This window comes from Cryptomeria japonica, unplaced genomic scaffold (assembly GCF_030272615.1).
Source record: "Cryptomeria japonica unplaced genomic scaffold, Sugi_1.0 HiC_scaffold_748, whole genome shotgun sequence".
Taxonomy (NCBI): Eukaryota; Viridiplantae; Streptophyta; class Pinopsida; order Cupressales; family Cupressaceae; genus Cryptomeria; species Cryptomeria japonica.
This window is the reverse complement of record NW_026729519.1, coordinates 18,550-29,732: the sequence shown is the minus strand read 5'-3', so window position 1 is coordinate 29,732 and position 11,183 is coordinate 18,550. Positions and strand designations below refer to the sequence as shown.

Genomic DNA, 11,183 nt, shown 5'->3' with positions numbered 1-11,183 from the left:
TGCTAGGTGGAAGCCCGGGTGGGTCGGCATCCCATGGGTGTCGAGTTGGGTGCCTGATGGGTGCTTCTTGTCAAGTTTTAGTCGTCGGGACTCATTTCGAGCCTTAGAGGTCGTTTCTTGTCCGGTTGCCCTGTCTTCGACCTGGGAACCCAATTTTGGTCCTCGGGTCCCATTTTTTTTTGTCTCGCATCCCACTTTTGGCCTGTGGCCTTTTCGGGGTCGATTCTCGTTTTGGGCATCAGAGCATGTTTCTTCTCCTAAAACCCAATATTTGTTTATTAAGTCTCGGAACACATTTTTGTTCTCGTGGACCCATCATGGGTCTTGGAACGCATTTGTGGTCCTTGGGTCCCATTTTGCATCCCGAAACTTGTGTTTTGGTGCTTGATCCCTATTTTGGGTGCCCACCTTGCACCAAGTGCGCACCCGGGGCAAACCGAGCGCCTTGGTGCACCGGGGCAAGATCGAGCGTGCACCCGAGGCGCCCCGAACATGCACCAAGGTGCACTCGGCCCACATGTGAGCGCAGGTCGTTGCGCCCGAGGTGGTGTGTGGGCACCGCGTTGCAGACGGGACACTGCACGCACACGACGCCCCCTCCAGGTGCACGCACGTAGGCCGGGCCGGGTGCACACCCGACGCCCTAGCAAGGTGCGCGCACCCGGGCAGGGCTCACACTTGGCGAACGGGGCGCACTTCGCGAGGGAGGGTGTGCACCTCGACGGGGGTGGGTGGCCGGGGTGGATTCGCACGTGGGTCGCGGTTTGCTAAGTACACACTGCGACAAGCTCATAACGGGTGCGATCATACCAGCATTAGTGCACCGGATCCCATCAGAACTCCGCAGTTAAGCGCGCTTGGGCCGGAGTAGTACTGGGATGGGTGACCTCCCGGGAAGTCCCGGTGTTGCACCCTTTTTTAGTTTTTCGCCGGGCGTCGCAATGCTATTTGAATAAACCTTTTGCCCGTTTGCGTTCTCGTCGGGGCCGGGCCGGGCCGGGGTGCGCTGCCCGCACTACCGCGCGCGCGGGGGCGACACCGAGCGCGCACCCGAGGCACCCCGAGCACACAGGCCACGGTGCAACCCGGGCGTTGTGCGCGCACCCCGGTGCGCCCGAGGTGCTGCGCGCGCACCCAGGTGAAATCGGTGTGCACCTCGGCCAGTGCGCGCTCGGTCGAGTCGCGCACGTTGGCCAAGGTGCACGGTGATGTTTCTTACTCTAAGGTTCCGCACCAGACGCCCGGGACAGGTGAGCGAAGCTGGGCGGGGCCGGGTGCGCGGCCGGGGCAGGTGCACGCAGCTGGAGAGAGCTTTGGAGCACACTTCGGAGCGCACCAATGATGCGCTCCATTCAAAAGTTTCCTGAAAAGGCAAAAAAAGTTGAGATTATAGAATTTCCCACTTGAGAGATTGTAAAAAAAAAAAATTTAAAATGAAGGAAACGCGGGTGCCAAGGTGTGCGCAGCCCAGCCAAGGTGTGCGCACCAAGGCGCCCACCCTGGCGAAGGTGCACGCAAGGTGCGCACCCGAGGCAAACCGGACAATTAACCCAACTTTCGACTTCGCGCGCACCTTGGAGCGCACTTCGGAGCGCTCCTTGGTGCGCACCAATCTTGGGCACCTCGGAGTGCACCATGGCGCCCACCAAGGTGCGCACCCGGGGCAAACCGAGCTCCGACTTCGTGCGCACCTTGGAGCGCACGAAAGGTGCGCACCATGGCGCCCACCAAGGTGCGCAGCCCAGCCAAGGCGTGCGCATCAAGGTGCGCACCCTGGCGAAGGTGCGCACCCGGGGCAAACCGAGCTCCGACTTCGTGCGCACCTTGGAGCGCACAAAAGGTGCGCAACCCAGCCAAGGTGTGCGCACCCCGGTCAAACCGAGCTCCGAATCGTGCGCACCAGAGGTGCACGCCATCGTGCGCACCTTGGAGCACACTTCGGAGCCCTCCTTGGTGCGCGCCGATGTTGCGCACCTCGGAGCGCACCCGGGGAAAACAATGCAATTAACCCGACTTTCGACTTCGTGGGCACCTCGGAGCGCTCTCGGGTTCGCACCTCGGAGCACACCGAGGTGCGCACCTTTGATGCGCTGCCTTCACCAATTTCCAGAAAAGGCAAGAAAACATTGAGAAGGTGTGCGCACCGAGGTGCCCACCCTGGCGAAGGTGCACGCGAGGTGCGCACCCGGGGCAAACCGGGCTCCGACTTCGTGCACGCCGCACCTTGGAGCACACTTCGGAGCGCTCCTTGGTGCGCACCAGGGCGCGCAACCCAGCCGAGGTGCCCACCCCGGCGAAGGTGCACGCGAGGTGCGCACCCGGGGCAAACCGGGCTCCGACTTCGTGCACGCCATGGTGCCCACCGCGGCGAAGGTGCACGCGAGGTGCGCACCCGGGGCAAACCGGGCTCCGACTTCGTGCACGCCGCACCTTGGAGCACACTTCGGAGCGCTCCTTGGTGCGCACCATGGTGCCCACCAGGGCGCGCAACCCCGCCGAAGGTGCACGCGAGGTGCGCACCCGGGGCAAACCGGGCTCCGACTTCGTGCACGCCGCACCTTGGAGCACACTTCGGAGCGCTCCTTGGTGCGCACCATGGTGCCCACCAGGGCGCGCAACCCCGCCGAAGGTGCACGCGAGGTGCGCACCCGGGGCAAACCGGGCTCCGACTTCGTGCACGCCATGGTGCGCACCGCGGCGAAGGTGCGCACCCGGGGCAAACCGGGCTCCGACTTCGTGCACGCCGCACCTTGGAGCACACTTCGGAGCGCTCCTTGGTGCGCACCAGGGCGCGCAACCCAGCCGAGGTGCCCACCCCGGCGAAGGTGCACGCGAGGTGCGTACCCGGGGCAAACCGGGCTCCGACTTCGTGCACGCCGCACCTTGGAGCACACTTCGGAGCGCTCCTTGGTGCGCACCATGGTGCCCACCAGGCCGCGCAACCCAGCCAAGGTGTGCGCACCAAGGTGCACGCGAGGTGCGCACCCGGGGCAAACCGGGGTCCGACTTCGTGCACGCCGCACCTTGGAGCACACATCGGGGCGCTCCCGGGTTCGCACCGGCGTTGCGCACCGTGGTGGGCACCTCGGAGCACACCAAGGTGGGCAGCGAGGTGCGCACCTTTGATGCGATGCCTTCACTAATTTCCATAAAAGGCAAAAAAAAAACGAGATTTTAAAATTTCCGTTTTGAAAGATAGTGAGAAAAAGGGAATGCTGGTGCCATCTTGAGCCCGCCCTGGTGCGCAGCCCAGCCAAGGTGTGCGCACCAAGGTGCCCACCCTGGCGAAGGTGCGCGCCCGGGCAATTAATCCAACTTCCAACTTCGCGCGCGCCAGGGTGGGAGCGCACCCAACAACCGGGCCTGGGAAGAGCCAATGCGAGAAACCCCACCAAACGCTCTGACAAAAAAAGAGGGGGCGCTCCAGTAACCCCGCTTCGGAGCGCACCCTGGGCAAACCCAGCCAAGGTGCCCACCCCGGCCAAGGTGCAGGCGAGGTGCGCACCCGGGGCAAACCGGGCTCCGACAACGTGCACGCCGCACCTTGGAGCACACTTCGTAGCGCTCCCGGGTGCGCACCTCAGAGCACACCAAGGTGGGCAGCGAGGTGCGCACCTTTGATGCGCTGCCTTCACTAATTTCCAGAAAAGGCAAAAAAAAAAGGAGATTTTAAAATTTCCGTTTTGAAAGATAGTGAAAAAAACGGAACGCGCGTGCCATCTTGAGCCCGCCCTGGTGCGCAGCCCAGGTAAGGTGCCCACCCTGGCAAAGGTGCGCACCCGGGCAATTAACCCTACTTCCGACTTCGTGCGCGCCAGGGTGGCAACCGGGCCTCGGAAGAGCCAATGCGAGAAACCCCACCAAACGCTCCGACAAAAAAAGAGGCGGCGCTCCAATAACCCCGCTTCGGAGCGCAGCCGGGGCAAACCCAGCCAAGGTGCCCACCCCGACGAAGGTGCACGCGAGGTGCGCACCCGGGGCAAACCGGGCTCCGACAACGTGCACGCAGCACCTTGGAGCACACTTCGAAGCACTCCCGGGTGCCCACCGGCGTTGCGCACCGTGGTGGGCAGCGAGGTGCGCACCTTTGATGCGCTGCCTTCACTAATTTCCAGAAAAAGGCAAAAAAAAATGAGATTTTAAAATTTCCGTTTTGAAAGATAGTGAAAAAAAAGGAACGCGGGTGCCATCTTGAGCCCGCCCTGGTGCGCAGCCCAGGCAAGGCATGCGCACCAAGGTGCCCACCCGAGGTGCACACCCGGGGCAAACCGGGCTCCGACTTCGTGCAGGCCGCACCTTGGAGCACACTTCGGAGCGCTCCTTGGTGCGCACCATGGTGCCCACCAGGGCGCGCAACCCAGCCAAGGTCTGCACACCAAGGTGCCCACCCCGGCGAAGGTGCACGCGAGGTGCGCACCCGGGGCAAACCGGGCTCCGACTTCGTGCACGCCATGGTGCCCACCGCGGCGAAGGTGCACGCGAGGTGCGCACCCGGGGCAAACCGGGCTCCGACTTCGTGCACGCCGCACCTTGGAGCACACTTCGGAGCGCTCCTTGGTGCGCACCATGGTGCCCACCAGGGCGCGCAACCCAGCCAAGGTGTGCGCACCAAGGTGCACGCGAGGTGCGCACCCGGGGCAAACCGGGGTCCGACTTCGTGCACGCCGCACCTTGGAGCACACATCGGAGCGCTCCCAGGTTCGCACCAGCGTTGTGCACCTTTGATGCGCTGCCTTCACTAATTTCAAGAAAAGGCAAAAAAAAACGAGATTTTAAAATTTCCGTTCTGAAAGATAGTGAAAAAAACGGAACGCGGGTGCCATCTTGAGCCCTTCCTGGTGCGCAGCCCAGGCAAGTTGTGCGCACCAAGGTGCCCACCCTGGCGGAGGTGCGCGCCCGGGGCAATCCGGGCTCCGACTTCGTGCACTGCATGGTGCCCACCAAGGCGCGCAACCCAGCCAAGGTGCCCACCGCAGCGAAGGTGCACGCGAGGTGCGCACCCGAGGTGCACACCCGGGGCAAACCGGGCTCTGACTTCGTGCACGCCGCACCTTGGAGCACACTTCAGAGCGCTCCTTGGTGCGCACCAGGGCGCGCAACCCAGCCGAGGTGCCCACCCCGGCGAAGGTGCACGCGAGGTGCGCACCCGGGGCAAACCGGGCTCCGACTTCGTGCACGCCATGGTGCCCACCGCGGCGAAGGTGCGCACCCGGGGCAAACCGGGCTCCGACTTCGTGCACGCCGCACCTTGGAGCACACTTCGGAGCGCTCCTTGGTGCGCACCATGGTGCCCACCAGGCCGCGCAACCCAGCCAAGGTGTGCGCACCAAGGTGCACGCGAGGTGCGCACCCGGGGCAAACCGGGGTCCGACTTCGTGCACGCCGCACCTTGGAGCACACATCGGGGCGCTCCCGGGTTCGCACCGGCGTTGCGCACCGTGGTGGGCACCTCGGAGCACACCAAGGTGGGCAGCGAGGTGCGCACCTTTGATGCGATGCCTTCACTAATTTCCATAAAAGGCAAAAAAAAAACGAGATTTTAAAATTTCCGTTTTGAAAGATAGTGAGAAAAAGGGAATGCTGGTGCCATCTTGAGCCCGTCCTGGTGCGCAGCCCAGCCAAGGTTTGCGCACCAAGGTGCCCACCCTGGCGAAGGTGCGCGCCCGGGCAATTAACCCAACTTCCAACTTCGCGCGCGCCAGGGTGGGAGCGCACCCAACAACCGGGCCTGGGAAGAGCCAATGCGAGAAACCCCACCAAACTCTCTGACAAAAAAAGAGGGGGCGCTCCAGTAACCCCGCTTCGGAGCGCACCCTGGGCAAACCCAGCCAAGGTGCCCACCCCGGCCAAGGTGCAGGCGAGGTGCGCACCCGGGGCAAACCGGGCTCCGACAACGTGCACGCCGCACCTTGGAGCACACTTCGTAGCGCTCCCGGGTGCGCACCTCAGAGCACACCAAGGTGGGCAGCGAGGTGCGCACCTTTGATGCGCTGCCTTCACTAATTTCCAGAAAAGGCAAAAAAAAAAGGAGATTTTAAAATTTCCGTTTTGAAAGATAGTGAAAAAAACGGAACGCGCGTGCCATCTTGAGCCCGCCCTGGTGCGCAGCCCAGGTAAGGTGCCACCCTGGCAAAGGTGCGCACCCGGGCAATTAACCCTACTTCCGACTTCGTGCGCGCCAGGGTGGCAACCGGGCCTCGGAAGAGCCAATGCGAGAAACCCCACCAAACGCTCCGACAAAAAAAGAGGCGGCGCTCCAATAACCCCGCTTCGGAGCGCAGCCGGGGCAAACCAAGCCAAGGTGCCCACCCCGACGAAGGTGCACGCGAGGTGCGCACCCGGGGCAAACCGGGCTCCGACAACGTGCACGCAGCACCTTGGAGCACACTTCGAAGCACTCCCGGGTGCCCACCGGCGTTGCGCACCGTGGTGGGCAGCGAGGTGCGCACCTTTGATGCGCTGCCTTCACTAATTTCCAGAAAAAGGCAAAAAAAAATGAGATTTTAAAATTTCCGTTTTGAAAGATAGTGAAAAAAAAGGAACGCGGGTGCCATCTTGAGCCCGCCCTGGTGCGCAGCCCAGGCAAGGCATGCGCACCAAGGTGCCCACCCGAGGTGCACACCCGGGGCAAACCGGGCTCCGACTTCGTGCAGGCCGCACCTTGGAGCACACTTCGGAGCGCTCCTTGGTGCGCACCATGGTGCCCACCAGGGCGCACCCGAGGCAAACCGGGCTCCGACTTCGTGCACGCCGCACCTTGGAGCACACATCGGAGCGCTCCCAGGTTCGCACCAGCGTTGCGCACCTTTGATGCGCTGCCTTCACTAATTTCCAGAAAAGGCAAAAAAAAACGATATTTTAAAATTTCCGTTCTGAAAGATAGTGAAAAAAACGGAACGCGGGTGCCATCTTGAGCCCTTCCTGATGCGCAGCCCAGGCAAGTTGTGCGCACCAAGGTGCCCACCCTGGCGGAGGTGCGCGCCCGGGGCAAACCGGGCTCCGACTTCGTGCACTGCATGGTGCCCACCAAGGCGCGCAACCCAGCCAAGGTGCCCACCGCAGCGAAGGTGCACGCGAGGTGCGCACCCGAGGTGCACACCCGGGGCAAACCGGGCTCCGACTTCGTGCACGCCGCACCTTGGAGCACACTTCAGAGCGCTCCTTGGTACGCACCAGGGCGCGCAACCCAGCCAAGGTGCTCACCCCGGCGAAGGTGCACGCGAGGTGCGCACCCGGGGCAAACCGGGCTCGGACTTCGTGCACGCCGCACCTTGGAGCACACATCGGAGCGCTCCCGGGTTCGCACCAGCATTGCGCACCTTTGATGCGCTGCCTTCACTAATTTCCAGAAAAGGCAAAAAAAAGAAAAAAATGAGATTTTAAAATTTCCGTTTTGAAAGATAGTGAAAAAAACGGAACGCGGGTGCCATCTTGAGCCCGCCCTGGTGTGCAGCCCAGGCAAGTTGTGCGCACCAAGGCACCCACCCTGGCCAAGGTGGGTCACGGGGTGGGTCCTAGGGTGGGTAACGGGGTGGGTACTAAGGTGCGTGCCAAGGTGGGTCATAGGGTGGGTGCCAAGGTGGGCACCAGGGTGGGTGTGCACCAACCCTAGCCAGGGTAGGTCACGGGGTGGTTGTCGGGGTGGGCGTCAAGGAGCCAAGGTGGGTGGCAAGTAGCCAAGTTGCGTGCCAAGGTGGGTGTCGGGGTGGGTGCCAAGGATCCAAGGTGGGTGCCAAGGAACCAAGGTGGGTGTCTGGGTGGGTGCCGAGGTGGGAGCCAGGGTGGGTCCCAAGGTGAGTGCAAAGGTGGGTGCCAGGGTCAAGGTGAGTGCCAATGTGGGTTCCAAGGTGCCAGGGTCAGGGTGAGTGCCAATGTGGGTTCAAAGGTGCTAAGTTGGGTGCGAGGTTGGGTGCGAGGGTGGGTGGGTGCCAAGGTGTGCTAGGTGGAAGCCCGGGTGGGTCGGCATCCCATGGGTGTCGAGTTGGGTGCCTGATGGGTGCTTCTTGTCAAGTTTTAGTCGTCGGGACTCATTTCGAGCCTTAGAGGTCGTTTCTTGTCCGGTTGCCCTGTCTTCGACCTGGGAACCCAATTTTGGTCCTCGGGTCCCATTTTTTTTTGTCTCGCATCCCACTTTTGGCCTGTGGCCTTTTCGGGGTCGATTCTCGTTTTGGGCATCAGAGCATGTTTCTTCTCCTAAAACCCAATATTTGTTTATTAAGTCTCGGAACACATTTTTGTTCTCGTGGACCCATCATGGGTCTTGGAACGCATTTGTGGTCCTTGGGTCCCATTTTGCATCCCGAAACTTGTGTTTTGGTGCTTGATCCCTATTTTGGGTGCCCACCTTGCACCAAGTGCGCACCCGGGGCAAACCGAGCGCCTTGGTGCACCGGGGCAAGATCGAGCGTGCACCCGAGGCGCCCCGAACATGCACCAAGGTGCACTCGGCCCACATGGTGAGCGCAGGTCGTTGCGCCGAGGTGGTGTGTGGGCACCGCGTTGCAGACGGGACACTGCACGCACACGACGCCCCCTACAGGTGCACGCACGTAGGCCGGGCCGGGTGCACACCCGACGCCCTAGCAAGGTGCGCGCACCCGGGCAGGGCTCACACTTGGCGAACGGGGCGCACTTCGCGAGGGAGGGTGTGCACTCGACGGGGGTGGGTGGCCGGGGTGGATTCGCACGTGGGTCGCGTTTGCTAAGTACACACTGCGACAAGCTCATAACGGGTGCGATCATACCAGCGTTTAGTGCACCGGATCCCATCAGAACTCCGCAGTTAAGCGCGCTTGGGCCGAAGTAGTACTGGGATGGGTGACCTCCCGGGAAAGTCCCGGGTGTTGCACCCTTTTTTAGTTTTTCGCCGGGCATCGCAATGCTATTTGAATAAACCTTTTGCCGTTTGCGTTCTCGTCGGGGCCGGGCCGGGCCGGGGTGCGCTGCCCGCACTACCAGCGCGCGCAGGCGTGGGGGCGGACACCGAGCGCGCACCCGAGGCGCCCCGAGCACACAGGCCACGGTGCAACCCGGGCGTTGTGCGCGCACCCCGGTGCGCCCGAGGTGCTGCGCGCGCACCCAGGTGAAATCGGTGGGCACCTCGGCCAGTGCGCGCTCGGTCGAGTCGCGCACGTTGGCCAAGGTGCACGGTGATGTTTCTTACTCTAAGGTTCCGCACCAGACGCCCGGGACAGGTGAGCGAAGCTGGGCGGGGCCGGGGTGCGCGGGCCGGGGCAGGTGCACGCAGCTGGAGAGAGCTTTGGAGCACACTTCGGAGCGCACCAATGATGCGCTCCATTCAAAAGTTTCCTGAAAAGGCAAAAAAAGTTGAGATTATAGAATTTCCCACTTGAGAGATTGTAAAAAATAAAAATTTAAAATGAAGGAAACGCGGGTGCCAAGGTGTGCGCAGCCCAGCCAAGGTGTGCGCACCAAGGCGCCCACCCTGGCGAAGGTGCACGCAAGGTGCGCACCCGAGGCAAACCGGACAATTAACCCAACTTTCGACTTCGCGCGCACCTTGGAGCGCACTTCGGAGCGCTCCTTGGTGCGCACCAATCTTGGGCACCTCGGAGTGCACCATGGCGCCCACCAAGGTGCGCACCCGGGGCAAACCCGAGCTCCGCTTCGTGCGCACCTTGGAGCGCACGAAAGGTGCGCACCATGGCGCCCACCAAGGTGCGCAGCCCAGCCAAGGCGTGGCGCAATCAAGGTGCGCACCCTGGCGAAGGTGCGCACCCGGGGCAAACCGGAGCTCCGACTTCGTGCGCACCTTGGAGCGCAACAAAAGGTGCGCAACCCAGCCAAGGTGTGCGCACCCCGGTCAAACCGAGCTCCGAATCGTGCGCACCAGAGGTGCACGCCATCGTGCGCACCTTGGAGCACACTTCGGAGCCCTCCTTGGTGCGCGCCGATGTTGCGCACCTCGGAGCGCACCCGGGGAAAACAATGCAATTAACCCGACTTTCGACTTCGTGGGCACCTCGGAGCGCTCTCGGGGGTTCGCACCTCGGAGCACACCGAGGGTGCGCACCTTTGATGCGCTGCCTTCACCAATTTCCAGAAAAGGCAAGAAAACATTGAGAAGGTGTGCGCACCGAGGTGCCCACCCTGGCGAAGGTGCACGCGAGGTGCGCACCCGGGGCAAACCGGGCTCCGACTTCGTGCACGCCGCACCTTGGAGCACACTTCGGAGCGCTCCTTGGTGCGCACCAGGCGCGCAACCCAGCCGAGGTGCCCACCCCGGCGAAGGTGCACGCGAGGTGCGCACCCGGGGCAAACCGGGCTCCGACTTCGTGCACGCCATGGTGCCACCGCGGCGAAGGTGCACGCGAGGTGCGCACCCGGGGCAAAACCGGGCTCCGACTTCGTGCACGCCGCACCTTGGAGCACACTTCGGAGCGCTCCTTGGTGCGCACCATGGTGCCCACCAGGGCGCGCAACCCCGCCGAAGGTGCACGCGAGGTGCGCACCCGGGGCAAACCGGGCTCCGACTTCGTGCACGCCGCACCTTGGAGCACACTTCGGAGCGCTCCTTGGTGCGCACCATGGTGCCCACCAGGGCGCGCAACCCCGCCGAAGGTGCACGCGAGGTGCGCACCCGGGGCAAACCGGGCTCCGACTTCGTGCACGCCATGGTGCGCACCGCGGCGAAGGTGCGCACCCGGGGCAAACCGGGCTCCGACTTCGTGCACGCCGCACCTTGGAGCACACTTCGGAGCGCTCCTTGGTGCGCACCAGGGCGCGCGAACCCAGCCGAGGTGCCACCCCGGCGAAGGTGCACGCGAGGTGCGTACCCGGGGCAAACCGGCTCCGACTTCGTGCACGCCGCACCTTGGAGCACACTTCGGAGCGCTCCTTGGTGCGCACCATGGTGCCCACCAGGCCGCGCAACCCAGCCAAGGTGTGCGCACCAAGGTGCACGCGAGGTGCGCACCCGGGGCAAACCGGGGTCCGACTTCGTGCACGCCGCACCTTGGAGCACACATCGGGGCGCTCCCGGGTTCGCACCGGCGTTGCGCACCGTGGTGGGTGGGCACCTCGGAGCACACCAAGGTGGGCAGCGAGGGTGCGCACCTTTGATGCGATGCCTTCACTAATTTTCCATAAAAGGCAAAAAAAAAAACGAGATTTTAAAATTTCCGTTTTGAAAGATAGTGAGAAAAAGGGAATGCTGGTGCCAT

The 11,183-nt window shown here is 63.0% G+C and overlaps 2 non-coding genes across 2 annotated transcripts; both read left to right on the top strand.

Moving 5' to 3' along the window:
* The first annotated feature begins 796 nt into the window (after positions 1-796).
* LOC131872726 (5S ribosomal RNA) lies at positions 797-915 on the top strand. Its single transcript, XR_009370833.1, has one exon. It is a non-coding gene; the product is annotated as a 5S ribosomal RNA (ribosomal RNA).
* A 7,815-nt stretch (positions 916-8,730) lies between these two features.
* Positions 8,731-8,852, top strand: LOC131872727 (5S ribosomal RNA). Its single transcript, XR_009370834.1, has one exon. It is a non-coding gene; the product is annotated as a 5S ribosomal RNA (ribosomal RNA).
* Positions 8,853-11,183: the final 2,331 nt, after the last annotated feature.